Source organism: Arachis stenosperma, chromosome 5, assembly GCF_014773155.1.
Source record: "Arachis stenosperma cultivar V10309 chromosome 5, arast.V10309.gnm1.PFL2, whole genome shotgun sequence".
NCBI lineage: Eukaryota > Viridiplantae > Streptophyta > Magnoliopsida > Fabales > Fabaceae > Arachis > Arachis stenosperma.
In genome coordinates this window covers 98,046,449-98,059,606 of record NC_080381.1, presented here as the reverse complement: position 1 = coordinate 98,059,606, position 13,158 = coordinate 98,046,449, and the positions used below count along the sequence as shown (strand labels likewise).

The 13,158-nt window shown below is 38.6% G+C and overlaps 1 non-coding gene across 1 annotated transcript; it reads left to right on the top strand.

Annotated features, from left to right (window-relative positions):
• Positions 1-4,216: 4,216 nt before the first annotated feature.
• Positions 4,217-4,324, top strand: LOC130984882 (small nucleolar RNA R71). Its single transcript, XR_009088787.1, has one exon. It is a non-coding gene; the product is annotated as a small nucleolar RNA R71 (small nucleolar RNA).
• Positions 4,325-13,158: the final 8,834 nt, after the last annotated feature.

The window sequence follows — 13,158 nt, the reverse complement described above, 5'->3', positions numbered from 1 at the left end:
CAGCTTTGCTAAAGTCCCCAATTAGAGGTGTCCAGGGTTCTTAAGCACACTCTTATTGCCTTGGATCACAACTTTATTTCTTTCTTTTTCTTTCTCTTTTTTTTTTCGAAAATTTTTTTTTTTCGAAATTTTTTTTTTTTGTATTCACTGCTTTTTTCTTGCTTCAAGAATCATTTTTAATGATTTTTCAGATCCTCAATAACATGTCTCCTTTTCATCATTCTTTCAAGAGCCAACATTCATGAACCACAAATTCAAAAGACATATGCACTGTTTAAGCATACATTCAGAGAACAAAAGTGTTGCCACCACATCAAAATAATTAAACTATTATAAAATTCAGAATTCATGCTATTCTTTCCTTTTCAATTAAGCACGTTTTTATTTAAGAGAGGTGATGGATTCATAGGACATTCATAACTTTAAGGCATAGACACTAAGACACTAATGATCACAAGACACAAACATCGATAAACATAAAGCATAAAAATTCGAAAAACAGAAGAATAAAGAACAAGGAAATCAAGGAACGGGTCCACCTTAGTGATGGCGGCTCTTCCTTCCTCTTGACGGTCCTATGGAGTGCTTGAGCTCCTCAATGTCTCTTCCTTGTCTTTGTTGCTCCTCCCTCATGATTCTTTGGTCTTCTCTAATTTCATGAAGGATGATGGAGTGTTCTTGATGCTCCACCCTTAGTTGTCCCATATTGGAACTCAACTCTCCTAGGGAGGTGTTCAGTTGCTCCCAATAGTTTTGTGGAGGAAAGTACATCCCTTGAGGTATCTCAGGGATCTCTTGATGAGAGGGGTCTCTTGTGTACTCCATCCTTTTCTTGGTGATGGGCTTGTCCTCATCAATGGGGGTATCTCCTTCTATGTCAACTCCAACTGAATAACAGAGGTGACAGATGAGATGAGGAAAGGCTAACTTTGCCAAAGTGGAGGTCTTGTCTGCCACCTTGTAGAGTTCTTGAGCTATAACCTCATGAACTTCCACTTCTTCTCCAATCATGATGCTATGGATCATGATAGCCCGGTCTATGGTAACTTCGGACCGGTTGCTAGTGGGAATGATTGAGCGTTGTATGAACTCTAACCATCCTCTAGCCACGGGCTTGAGGTCATGCCTTCTCAATTGAACCGGCTTTCCTCTTGAATCTTGCTTCCATTGTGCGCCCTCTTCACATATGATTGTGAGGACTTGGTCCAACCTTTGATCAAAGTTGACCCTTCTAGTGTAAGGATGCTCATCTCCTTGCATCATAGGCAAGTTGAACGCCACCCTCACACTCTCCGAACTAAAATCCAAGTATTTCCCCCGAACCATAGTGAGATAATTCTTTGGATTTGGGTTCATACTTTGGTCATGGTTCTTTGTGATCCATGCATTGGCATAGAACTCTTGAACCATCAAGATTCCGACTTGTTGAATGGGGTTGGTAAGTACTTCCCAACCTCTTCTTCGGATCTCATGGCGGATCTCCGGATATTCACCCTTTTTGAGTGAAAAGGGGACTTCGGGGATCACCTTCTTCAAGGCCACAACTTCATAGAAGTGGTCTTGATGCACCCTTGAGAGAAATCTATCCATCTCCCATGACTCGGAGGTGGAAGCTTTTGCCTTCCCTTTCCTCTTTCTAGAGGTTTCTCCGGCCTTGGATGCCATAAATGGTTATGGAAAAACGAAAAAGCAACGCTTTTACCACACCAAACTTAAAATGTTTGCTCGTCCTCGAGCAAAAGAAAGAAAGAAGAGAGTAGAAGAAGAAGAAATGAGGAAGAGGGAGGTGGTAGTGTGTTCGGCCAAGAAGGGTAAGAAAGGGTGTTTAGGTTGTGTGAAAATGAAGAGTTGAAGAAGGGTATTTATAGGAGAGAGGGGGGGTAAAGGTTCGGCCATTATGGGTGGGTTTTGGGAGGGAAAGTGGTTTGAATTTGAAGGGTGAGGTTGGTGGGGATTTATGAAGGATGGATGTGAGTGGTGAAGAGAAAGATGGGATTTGATAGGTGAAGGGTTTTTGGGGAAGAGGTATTGAGGTGATTGGTGAATGGGGGAAGAAGAGAGAGAGTGATGGTGGGGTCCTGTGGGGTCCACAGATCCTGTGGTGTCAAGGAAAAGTCATCCCTGCACCAAATGTTGCTCAAAATCACGTTTTGAGCTATTTCTGGCGTTAAACGCCGGGCTGGTGCCCATTCCTGGCGTTTAACGCCAGGTTGTTGCCCTTTTCTGGCGTTTAACGCCAGTCTGGTGCCCCTTTCTGGCGTTAAACGCCCAGAATGGTGCCAGACTGGGCGTTAAACGCCCAACAGCTAGCATTACTGGCGTTTGAACGCCAGCTTCTTCTCCTCCAGGGTGTGCTATTTTTCTTCCTGTTTTTCATTCTGTTTTTGCTCTTTTCATTGTTTTTGTGACTTCTTATGATCATCAACCTACAAAAAAAGATAAAATAACAAAAGAAAATAGTTAACTATAAAACATTGGGTTGCCTCCCAACAAGTGCTTCTTTAATGTCATTAGCTTGACAGAGGGCTCTCATGGAGCCTCAGAAATACTCAGAACCGTGTTGGAACCTCCCAACACCAAACTTAGAGTTTGAATGTGGGGGTTCAACACCAAACTTAGAGTTTGGTTGTGGCCTCCCAACACCAAACTTAGAGTTTGACTGTGGGGGCTCTGCTTGGCTCTATTTTGAGAGAAGCTCTTCATGCTTCCTCTCCATGATGATAGAGGGATGTCCTTGGGCTTTAAACACCAAGGATTCTTCATTCACTTGAATGATCAATTCTCCTCTATCAACATCAATCACAGCCTTTGCTGTGGCTAGGAAGGGTCTGCCAAGGATGATAGATTCATCCATGCATTTCCCAGTCTCTAGGACTATGAAATCAGTAGGGATGTAATGGTCTTCAATCTTCACCAAAACATTCTCTACAAGTCCATGAGCTTGTTTTCTTGAATTGTCTGCCATCTCTAATGAGATTCTTGCAGCTTGCACCTCAAAGATCCCTAATTTCTCCATTACAGAGAGGGGCATGAGGTTTACACTTGACCCTAAGTCACACAAGGCCTTCTTGAAGGTCATGGTGCCTATGGTACAAGGTATAGAAAACTTCCCAGGATCCTGCCTCTTTTGAGGCAGTTTCTGCCTAGACAAGTCATCCAGTTCTTTGGTGAGCAAAGGTGGTTCATCCTCCCAAGTCTCATTTCCAAATAACTTGTCATTTAGCTTCATGATTGCTCCAAGGTATTTAGCAACTTGCTCTTCAGTGACATACTCATCCTCTTCAGAGGAAGAATACTCATCAGAGCTCATGAATGGCAGAAGTAAGTCCAATGGAATCTCTATGGTCTCATTTTGGGCCTCAGATTCCCATTGGAACTCAGAGGAGATTGGCACACGCCCACTGAGGTCTTCCTCAGTGGCGTCCTCCTCCTCTCTTTCCTCTCCATATTCGGCCATGTCTATGGCTTTGCACTCTCCTTTTGGATTTTCTTCTGTATTACTTGGGAGAGTGCTAGGAGGGAGTTCAGTAACTTTCTTGCTCAGCTGACCCACTTGTCCTTCCAAATTTCTGATGGAGGACCTTGTTTCATTCATGAAACTTTGAGTGGTCTTTATTAGATCAGAGACCATTGTTGCTAAGTCAGAAGTATTCTGCTTAGAACTCTCTGTCTGTTGCTGAGAAGATGATGGGAAAGGCTTGCTATTGCTAAACCTGTTTCTTCCACCATTATTGTTATTGAAACCTTGTTGAGGTCTCTCTTGATTCTTCCATGAGAGATTTGGGTGATTTCTCCATGAAGAATTATAGGTGTTTCCATAGAGTTCTCCTAGGTAATTCACCTCTTCCATTGAAGGGTTCTCAGGATCATAAGCTTCTTCCTCAGATGAAGCTTCCTTAGTACTGCCATGTGCATTTTGCATTCCAGACAGACTTTGAGAAATCAAGTTGACTTGTTGAGTCAATATCTTATTCTGAGCCAGTATGGCATTCAGAGTGTCAATCTCAAGAACTCCTTTCTTCTGACTAGTCCCATTGTTCACAGGATTCCTTTCAGAAGTGTACATGAATTGGTTATTTGCAACCATTTCAATCAGTTCTTGAGCTTCTGCAGGCGTCTTCTTCAGATGAAGAGATCCTCCAGCAGAGCTATCCAAGGACATCTTAGATAGTTCAGAGAGACCATCATAGAAAATACCTATGATGCTCCATTCAGAAAGCATGTCAGAAGGACATTTTCTGATCAATTGTTTGTATCTTTCCCAAGCTTCATAGAGGGATTCTCCATCCTTCTGTCTGAAGGTTTGGACTTCCACTCTAAGCTTACTCCATCTTTGAGGTGGAAAGAACTTTGCCAAGAAGGCATTGACTAGCTTTTCCCAAGAGTCCAGGCTTTCTTTAGGTTGAGAATCCAACCATATTCTAGCTCTGTCTCTTACAGCAAAAGGGAATAGCATCAGTCTGTAGACCTCAGGGTTAACCCCATTAGTCTTGACTGTGTCACAGATTTGCAAGAATTCAGCTAAGAACTGATGAGGATCTTCCATTGGAAGTCCATGGAACTTGCAATTCTGTTGCATTAGAGAAACTAATTGAGGCTTAAGCTCAAAGTTGTTTGCTCCAATGGCAGGGATAGAGATGCTTCTCCCATAGAAATCAGGAGTAGGTGCAGTGAAGTCACCCAGCACCTTCCTTGCATTGTTGGCATTGTTGTTGTTTTCGGCTGCCATGTGTTCTTCTTCCTTGAAGAATTCGGTCAGGTCCTCTAAAGAGAGTTGTGCTTTAGCTTCTCTTAGCTTTCGCTTCAAGGTTCTCTCAGGCTCAGGATCAGCTTCAACAAGAATGCCTTTGTCTCTGCTCCTGCTCATATGAAAGAGAAGAGAAAAAGAGAATGTGGAATCCTCTATGTCACAGTATAGAGATTCCTTGAAGTGTCAGAGAAATAGTAAGAAGAAGGAGAAGAAGAGTTCGAACTTTAATTAGATAAGGTTCGAATTGTGCATTTAGAAGGAGTGGTACTCCATAAATAGAAGGATGTGGGAAGGAGGGAAGAGGATTTTCGAAAATTCAATTAAAAGATTTTGAAAACATTTTGAAAATTTGATTGATAATTTTCGAAAACTCAAAGTGGAAAAGAAATCAAGTGATTTTTGAAAAAGATTTTGAAATTAGAAATTAAAAAGATTTGATTGAAAACTATTTTAAAAAAAATGTGATTAAAAAGATTTGATTGAAAAGTTATGGTCTTAAAAACGATGTGATTGAAAAGATATGATTTGAAAATAATTTTAAAAGATATGATTTGAAAGCAATTTTAAAAGATTTGATTTTGAAAATTAGTGACTTGCCTAACAAGAAAAGATATGATTCAAACATAAAACCTTCCTTCATAGAAAAGGCAAAAAATGTTCAATCAAATCATTAATTGTCAGTAAGTATCTTTGAAAAGGGAAAGAAATTGATTTTGAAAACATTTGATTGAAAAGATATGATTTGAAAAAGATTTGATTTTGAAAAACTTTGAAAACTTGAAAAAAAATTGATTTGAAAACAAAATCTTCCCCCTTGTGCCATCCTGGCGTTAAACGCCCAGAATGGTGCACATTCTGGCGTTTAACGCCCAAAACTATACCCTTTTGGGCGTTAAACGCCCAACCAGGTACCCTGGCTGGCGTTTAAACGCCAGTCTGCCTTCTTCACTGGGCATTTTTGAATGCTCAGCTTTTTCTGTATAATTCCTCTGCAGTATGTTCTGAATCTTCAATTCTTTGTATCATTGACTTGAAAAGACACAAATTAAAAATATTTTTGGATTTTTTAATAATCAAAATGCAACAAGAATCAAATAACAATGCATGCAAGACACCAAACTTAGCAGTTTGTGTACTACTGACACTATATGAGACACAGAAACACTCAAGCCAAAAGAATTCAAAGATCAAAACAAAGAAATATGTGCATGGATTCGAAAAGTATAACAAAAACATGCATTTGACACCAAACTTAAGATGAGACACTAGACTAAAGCAAGAAACATCAAATATTTTTGGTTTTTTTATGATTTTGTAAATTTTTTTGTATTTTTCGAAAATTAAGTAGGAAAAGGTATCAAAATTCTTAATGAGAATTCCAGGAATCAGTGCAATGCTAGTCTAAGACTCCGGTCCAGGAATTAGACATGGCTTCACAGCCAGCCAAGCTTTCAAGGAAAGCTTCGGTCCCAAACACTAGACATGACCAAAGGTCAGCCAAGCCTTAGCAGATCACTGCTCCAAAAGCAAAATTGATGAAAATCAACACGCTCTTGTGGTGATAAGTTGAAACCTCGGTCCAATCAGATTAGACATGGCTTCTCAGCCAGCCAGATTTCAACAAATCATCATGAAACTCTAGAATTCATCTTCAAGAATTTCGAAAAAAATAAATACCTAATCTAAGCAACAAGATGAACCGTCAGTTGTCCAAACTAGAACAATCCCAGGCATTGTTACCAAAAGCTTGCTCAAAACTTGAACAATCCCCGGCAACGGCGCCAAAAACTTGGTGCGCGAAATTGTGAACAATACTTTTCACAACTCTCATAATCCCTGGTCATGAACTCCAAAAAACTTGGTGGTTCAATTCCATGGCATTACACAACTTCGCACAACTAACCAGCAAGTGCACTGGGTCGTCCAAGTAATACCTTACATGAGTAAGGGTCGATCCCACGGAGATTGTTAGCATTGAAGCAAGCTATGGTCATCTTGTAAATCTTAGTCAGGCAAACTCAAATGTATATGATGATGAACGAAAATAATATAAAGATAAGGATAGTGATACTTATGTATATCATTGGTGTAAGAGCTTCAGACAAGCGTATGAAGATGCCTTCCCTTCCGTCTCTCTGCTTTCCTACTGCCTTCATCCAATCCTTCTTACTCCTTTCCATGGCAAGCTCGTGTAGGGTTTCACTGTTGTCAGCAGCTACCTCCCATCCGCGCAGTGAAAGCTAATGCACGCACTCTGTCACAGTACTGCCAATCACCGGTTTGGTTCCCTCCCCTACCGGAATAGAATCACTCTTTTGCGTCTGTCACTAACGCCCAGTAGGTTACAGGTTTGAAGCACGTCACAGTCATTCAATCATTGAATCCTACTCAGAATACCACAGACAAGGTTAGACCTTCCGGATTCTCTTGAATGCTGCCATCAAGTCCTGCCTTTACCACGAAGACTCTGATCTCACGGAATGGTTGGCTCGTTTGTCAGGCGAGCACTCGGTTGTCAGGCGATCAACCATGCATCGTGCAATCAGGAATCCAAGAGATATTCACTAAGCCTCAGATGCTTGTAGAACAAGAATGGTTGTCAGTCACCTTGTTCATGAGTGAGAATGGTGATGGGCGTCAATCATCACCTTCATCATGTTGAAGAACAAGTGATATCTTGGATAAAGAACAAGTGGAATTGAATGGAAGAACAATAGTAATTGCATTAATACTCGAGGTACAACAGAGCTCCACACCTTAATCTATGGTGTGTAGAAACTCCACCGTTGAAAATACATAAGAACAGGGTCTAGGCATGGCCGAATGGCCAGCCTCCCAATGATCTAAGATAGCATAAAAACACAGATAGCTACCAAAGTCTCTGATCTAGAGATCTAAAGTGATCAAAAGATTTAAATACAATAGTAAAAGGTCCTACTTATAGAAAACTAGTAGCCTAAGGTATACAGAATTGAGTAAATGATATAAAAATCCACTTCCGGGCCCACTTGGTGTGTGCTTGGGCTAAGCAATGAAGCAATTTCGTGTAGAGACTCTCCTTGGAGTTAAACGCCAGCTTTAGTGCCAGTTTGGGCGTTTAACTCCCAATTAGGTGCCAGTTCCGGCGTTTAACGCTGGAATTTCTTGAGGTGACTTTGAACGCCGGTTTGGGCCATCAAATCTTGGGCAAAGTATGGACTATTATATATTGCTGGAAAGCCCAGGATGTCTACTTTCTAACGCCGTTGAGAGCGCGCCAATTGGGCTTCTGTAGCTCCAGAAAATCTACTTCGAGTGCAGGGAGGTCAGAATCCAACAGCATCTGCAGTCCTTTTGAGTCTCTGGATCAGATTTTTGCTCAGGTCCCTCAATTTCAGCCAGAAAATACCTGAAATCACAGAAAAACACACAAACTCATAGTAAAGTCCAGAAAAGTGAATTTTAACTAAAAACTAATAAAAATATACTAAAAACTAACTAGATCCTACTAAAAATATACTCAAAACAATGCCAAAAAGCATACAAATTATCCGCTCATCAATATGGCTCTTGGATCAATGGATATGAGTATTCTTCCATGGGAGGTTGTGGTGGAAGTAGTATTCATCTTGTGGTTGAAAATTTTCATATATTGGAGGTGGTTCATCTTGGTAATAATGTGGAGGAGGTGGCTCTTGAAAATATTGATGTTGGAATGGTGGTGGCTCTATATGTGCTTCATATGGCTCATATGGTTGTTGGTAGGATAGATATGGGTTAGGGTCATATGAAGGTGGTTGGTAAAAAGGGGCTTGTGAGTATGGTTGAGAGTTATATTGAGGATATGGTTCATAGGCATATGGTGGTGGTTCTTGAAAGTCACAAGGTGATTCACCATAGCCATTGGATTGATATGCATCATAGAATGGCTCTTCTTCATAGTGCATTGGTGGAGGTTGTTGCCAAGAGGATTGATCATATGCATATGGCTCCTCCCACCTTTGGTTATCCCATCCTTGATACACATCTTCATTATAGTCCTCATTTCCTACAATATGTTGATAACCAAACTCATAGCCACGGTGAGAATTCATGATAGCAAGAGAAAAATGAAAACAAAATCAAATAAGAAGCAAGAAAATTAAATCCTAAAACTAGCAAGAGCTAACAAAAGCAAACATATTCACACTATTCACATATATACAATAACCAATAACATAACACCATTGCGATTCCCCGGCAACGGCGCTATTTTTGATGATTGGATTTTTGACGGTTTAAAATTTCACAAACGAATTCTCGTTGCAAGTATAGTTTCTAAACCAACAATAATCCTTTCATACAAAAGATTGTTTGTCACAAGTAACAAACCCCTAAAATTAATAACCGAAGTATTCAAACCTCGGGTCATTCTCCCTAGGAATTGTAATGAAGTGTCTTGTTATTGGTTGTGAGTTGTATTTGGGGTTTTTGTGATTTTAGATAAGAAATATAATTGGCAAAGAAAGTAAAATAAGTCCTAAAAAGGTCTTGGCAAGGGTTGGTGGTCAAGGATCTCTATCCTAATCACTAACCACAATATGAGAATTGGCAAGGATTAATCTCGTTAAATCATCCTCTAACTAGTAGTAAAGGAAAGTAAAATGAGCTATATCAATCCTAGTCCATAAGTCCTAACTCTCCACTAATTCAATTAGTGAGAACTAGAGTCAATGGATCCCAATCATCAATTACTTGGACATTAGTAACTCAAGAGGTCCTAAGTTACCTTTCCAAGCCAAGAGTATAAAATTCTACTCTAAAATCCAACCAAGAATTTTCTCAAACACTTGGAAGGCACAAAAGAAAAGCATAGTAAATCAACAACAAGAATTGATTCTAACAACAATCAAATGTAAAGAATTAACATCAACAATTAAAGGAAACAAGATCTACATGAATTACCTCTTATTGAATTAAAAGAGAAAGGAAGGAACAAAAGTAGATCTACAACAAAATACAAAAACAACATAAAGGAAATTACAACAAAAGAATAGAGGAAGATGAATGTAACAACAAGGAATTAAGAGGATAGAAGTAGAAGAAGATGAATTAAAATCTAGATCTAAGAACTAAACCTAATCTTAATCCTAATCCTAGAGAGAAGTGAGAGCTTCTCTCTCTAGAAACTAACTCTAACTATTAAAACTAAGCTAAACTAAACTAATGGTAACTAACATGTGTTTCCCTCTTCATTCCTTGGGTTAAATAGCATCAGAAATGAGTTGGATTGGGCCCACAAGGCTTTAGAATTCGCTGGCCATGTTTTGCTTTAAGTGAACCAGGTGGCAGCAACAGCACGTACGCGTCACCATGCGCAGTTCAACCATAGCAAATCTTATATAGTTTCGAAACCCCGGATGTTAGCTTTCCAACCCAACTGGAACCACATCATTTGGACCTCTGTAGCTCAAGTTATGGTCATTTAAGTGCGAAGAGGTCGGCTTGACAGCTTTCCGGTTCTTTCATTTCTTCATGAGTTCTCCAACTTTTCATGCTTTCTTTCTTCATTCCCTTGATCCAATCTTTGCCTCCTAAACCTTAAATCACTTAACAAATATATCAAGGCATCTAATAGAATCAAGGTAAATTAAATTTATTTATTTTAAGACCTAAAAAGCATGTTTTCACTCTTAAGCACAATTAAAGGAGAATATACAAAACCATGCTAATTCATTGGGTAAATATGAGAAAAGGTCTACAAAATACTCTAAATTCAATACAAGATAAACCGTCATATTGGGGTTTATCAAGTTCCCAATTGAGGAACCTAAGGAATCTGGGGCTCATCCATAGACCATAGAGATTCCATTAAACCTACTTTTGCCATTCATGAGCTCGGACGAAATTTCTTCCTCTGAAGAGGATGAGGATATTACTGAAGAGCAAGTTGCTAAGTACCTTGGAAAAATCATGAAGTTGAATGCCATGTTATTTGGTAAGGAGACTTGGGTGGATGAACCCCCTGGCTCACTGACGTTAGGATTTTTGCTAGTAAAAAATTTTATAAAAATATAGTCGCGTTGTAAATATAGATTCTAAACCAACAGAAAATCCATTCGTGCAAACGTTTTGGTTGTCACAAGTAACAAAACCCAATAAATTTATAAACCGAAGTATTCAAACCTCGGGTCGTCTTCTCAAGGAATTGTAGGGAAGTATGATTTATTATTGGTTATGGAAAAATAGTGTTTGGGTTTGAAAAAGGTTTTAAACAAGAGAAATAGATTGCAAGAATTAATAAATTAATAACTAATAAGACTCTTGGCAATGTATGAAAACTGGAAGTCCTATCCCAGTTATCCTTATCAATTGTGATGAGAATTGAATTTTTCTCCCACTAAGTTAACCTCTAACTATGAAGGTAAGTCAAGTGGATGGAATAAGTTTAGTTCCTCAGGTCCTAGTCTTTCCTTGGAAAAGGCTAGAGTTATTGGAACTCGAGTTAATTCTTGAAAAATTCCAATTTTCAGTCGACAATGAGTTTGACAAATCAAGAGTTACCAATTAATCAATTAAAGCCAAGAATATAAAAGGCTAGATAAAAATCATAAATAACTGGAATACCTCAAATTAAACTGAATGGAGATGTCAATTCTAACATGGAAAAGTTCATAAGCCAATTGGGCAACATAAATCAGATACAAATAAAAGCATCAGAGTAAATAAAAGTAAAAGAGAAACATAAATTATTGAACCTGGTATGAAGAAACAATCCTAATCCTAAATCCTAAGAGAGAGGAGAGAACCTCTCTCTCTAAAAACTACATCTAAAACCTAAAATTATGAGTAATGATTGAATGATTTGATTCTGCTCCACTCCCAGCCTCTAATCTGTGTTTTCTAGGCCGAGAACTGGGTTAAAAACAGCCCAAAAGTCACTCCCAGCGCTTTCTGGTCCGTACAGGTCGCGGCAAAGTGACGCGGAGGTGTCGACCATGCGTTTGCGTGGATTGAAGTTCGCAGATGCGACGCGGGCGCATCATCCACGCGTTTACGTCACCTAACTTCGAGGCAGCTATGGCAGATTATATATCGTTGCAAAGCCCCGGATGTTAGCTTTCCAACGTAACTAAAACTGCATCATTTGGACTTCTGTAGCTCAAGTTATGACTGTTTGAGTGCGAAGAGATCAGGCTGGACAGCTTAGCAGTTTCTTCAACTTCTTGTATTCCTTCCACTTTTGCATGCTTCCTTTCCATCCTCTGAGCTATTCATGTCCTATAATCCCTGAAATCACTTAACACACATATCAAGGCATCGAATGATAACAATAAAGGATTTAAATAAAAGAAAATAAAAGGCAATAAAGGAGTGAAGAGGAATGATATAGAGTATGCAATGCAACCTATCTATGTGAATGCAATTACATGCAAAATGTTTCTACCTACTTGGTTAAAAACAAATAAGTTCTCCAAGACAAAAATTATTCAAATTCCACTAATTCAAATCACATAATAAAAGATAAGTAAACTTGTAAGAAGATAGCTCATGAAAGCAGGGAACATAGAATCAAGCATTGAACCCTTACTGGTAGTGTATATCACTCTAGTCTCTCAAGTGTATAGGGTTATTCACTCTATTCTTCTCTAATCATGCTTTCTAAACTTTGTTCTTCATCTAACCAATCAACAAATATTTAATGTACCAATGCAAACATCATGAGGTCTTTTCAAGGTTGTAATGGGGCTAAGGTAAAGGTGAGGATATATGTATAAGGCTAAGTGAGCTAACAAAGTGAATCTTTGATTAGTCTAAGATCTCACCTAACATACACACTTTATATAATTTAAAATGCTTTACCTAGCTACCCAAAATTTTCCCACTTTTGTATTACACGCTCATGTATCAAACTTATTTTTGAGTTTTGTCCCATATGCATTGATTCTTTTTATTTTGCATTTGGGGAAATATATATTTTTTTATTTTTTTTATTTTTTCTTTTTTTTTTGTATCCCCTTATTCAATTACTTAATAATTTTTTTTCTATCAATGCACATGGTTAATTAATTATTTTGATTTCACATGAGCATGCTTTCCAAATTTTCAAATAACTTATTCAATTTAATTTCCTACTTTTTCTATCATCCATGTTCCCATAAAATTCCCCACACTTAAATTTTACACAATATCTATCTTAAGCTAACCAATGATTCAACTTAGGATTTTTTATTTTGTTTTTCTGCTTAAGGCTAGTAATGTGGTTATAAAACAAGAGGGGAGTAAAAAGCTCAAGGTGGCTAACAAGGGTGACATAAAAAGGTAGGCTTTATTTGGGATAAGTGAGTTAATAATCAAATATGGCCTCAATCATATGCAAGCATGTAAATATACTAAACAATGGACATATAGACTGAAACAAAGTAAAGATTGCAATTATAGAGAAGAAA